We start from the raw sequence: 2,703 nt of genomic DNA, 5'->3' as shown, positions 1-2,703 counted from the left end.
ATTTAAAGTAGCAAGAAGCTTATAATAAATTCTATAAGATAAGCAAATTAACTCAGATCCAACCGCATAATTATAACCATGCGTTTTAACATTCAAAGTTAAAGCATCTAATATATTAGAATCTGTTAGTGATAATTGCAAATTCGGTTGAGCATTAAAATAAACAGGACCATAAGCCACTGTGGATTCTATCGAACCCATTAAAGATTGCCTAAAATTCAAATTTCTTGCATCTCTTAAAGCGGCTAAGAAAGTCTCGGGTAACCCTTTAAGAGTTAATGGTTTAAAAGCAATTTGAACCATGCCAATATGCAAAAATTTATATTGAGATTTGTATAAATCAATATCACGTTTATTTAACAGATGAATAGTCTGTTCAGACGAATTTAATGCTAAAGATTGCTCAGTTGTTTTAATCAATTGTTTGTTTGAGATTTTATCAAACCAACCATAATCATAAATAGTTTTAATATTAACTTTCGGAATAGTCCATTTGTTTAACAAATCAAGATTTTGAGGTATATCTACCTCTTCTAAACGAGTACTTTTAGTAATAATAATAATAATAATAATAATAATAATAATAATAATAATAATAATAATAAAATAATAATAATAATAATAATAATAATAATAATAATAATAATAATAATAATAATAATTAATAATAATAATAATAATAATAATAATAATAATAATAATAATAATAATTAATAATAATAATAATAATAATAATAATAATAATAATAATAATAATATAATAATAATAATAATAATAATAATAATAATAATAATAATAATAATAATAATAGAATATATGGCAGTGGAATATGTCTAATTATGTAGATCCTCCTTTTGAGTGGATAATTGATCTATTTTTAAAAAAAAATATTGTCATGATGGTAATTAAAACCCAAATTATGTTTTTTCGTTTTTCTTTTAAAAACGAAAATAAAATGACAGCTGTGGGATTTGAACCCACGCCCTTTCGGACCAGAGCCTAAATCTGGCGCCTTAGACCACTCGGCCAAACTGTCATATGTTTAAACAACCTTATTATGTATTAAATATCCCTTATAACTTAGATTAAGCAATAAAAATATAAGGGGGGAAAAAGAACTCAATGAAGACAAAGTTGAACCTAATTTAATCATTACATATTAGCCCCATTGAATATAATAAAGATCAAGACAAAATATATAAGAATGCAAATTATGAAACTATTTACCAAATTAAAAATATAAAAAATGTGAAACTTGCCAATATAGTATGTTTTTTTAAAAGAAAAAGAAGAAATAACTTGTAGAAGTAAAGAAGAATACTCTCCACGCCTCTTTTTAAGAAAATTTGTAAGTCGAGTGGAACAAAGAAGAATCGTTGTCTCACTTATCTTCAAAAATATATTTGAATGATATTAAAAATGTCATCTCCTTCTCGAATTTTCAACAAGTGAATTATAGCTGACCATTTTTACTAATAGAAACGATATAGAATTTTAAGTTATGAGTTATGAACTCTCGCAATCTTTTAAGATAGGATTTTAACCATACTCTTTATAAATGTTGAGTGATTACCACAATATATTATAACTGAAATATTAGCATATGAAGTGTTGAAGACATCATTTGACATGTTGTCTCTCATTTATCGACTTAAACTTTCAGAGAAAGCACACTTCTAACCACTCAATTATAGTATATTTCAACCCTTCCCCTTATATCTGGTTAAATTGTTTTGATGGATTAAATGCATGAATATATTCTCTATGATTTCTAGCTTGCTTTGATGTAATACTAAATTGTTGTTTGTTATTAAAAAAATATATTATCTTATTCATCTCAATTTTTATACCTTTTAAATATATTAAATCGTTATTTATTCCGATGTATAACACTCATTATTTTTCTCACGTACCAAATGGGCTATTATAGTATGACACGTGTTTCATTATCATAATTCTGGCCACACCTCAAATCATGTCACAACATATTTTAGCAGTATCTCAAAATATCATAGTTTGATTTTTATAAAAAATAAATTACCTTTCTAAACATCGTTATTTCCAGTTTTTATATAATAAAACAAGATAGGCCCCTAATTAAGTCATTTGGTTGGAGTAACAAACAACATATTGAGATTTTGGTCTCCCAAGTCAAAATGCTATTTTTTTTTCCATTTGTGAACTAAAAGAGCCAGAAATCATGGAAGATCATGTAAATTAAAACAAATATAATACAAAGGTTTTTCACAAATATTTTTCTCCAAGCTTATTTAAAAGACAGAACTCTTTTCAACATTTTACAACCTATTTTTTTTTTTTAAATCACTACGTTAGACGTTTCTCTATGAAACGGGAATATTCCACAAAATTAAAAATTCTATTTTACATACATACAAAAATATAGTTTTATATTTTCACCAAACAGATTCAATTGAACTCTTTTCAAAACATGTTACATGAAGAAGGTGATCGATAATGGTGGTCATGGTCTTTATCAATCTTGCCCCGAATATATAGAGGATGTTTGAAATATAAAATAGGGACGATAAATTGTAGTTGTTCTTCTTCTACTTGACCTACTTTTATCGCTAGAAATCCTTTTGGTACATCTCCACTGCCCATACTTACAAATAAAAAATTCCAATAGGATTATATCAAACTTTTATAATATGATGATTGATTGTTCGCGACTTAGTTAAATG

General features: G+C 25.7%; 1 non-coding gene across 1 annotated transcript; it reads right to left on the bottom strand.

The window, feature by feature from the left end:
- Positions 1 to 957: 957 nt before the first annotated feature.
- On the bottom strand, positions 958 to 1,037 carry TRNAL-UAG (transfer RNA leucine (anticodon UAG)). Its single transcript has one exon. It is a non-coding gene; the product is annotated as a tRNA-Leu (tRNA).
- Positions 1,038 to 2,703: the final 1,666 nt, after the last annotated feature.

The sequence above is a fragment of the Solanum verrucosum genome, unplaced genomic scaffold (assembly GCF_900185275.1).
Source record: "Solanum verrucosum unplaced genomic scaffold, falcon-dt-bn FXZP01000281.1, whole genome shotgun sequence".
In the NCBI taxonomy this organism is placed as follows: Eukaryota; Viridiplantae; Streptophyta; class Magnoliopsida; order Solanales; family Solanaceae; genus Solanum; species Solanum verrucosum.
This window is presented reverse-complemented; position numbering and strand designations above follow the sequence as displayed.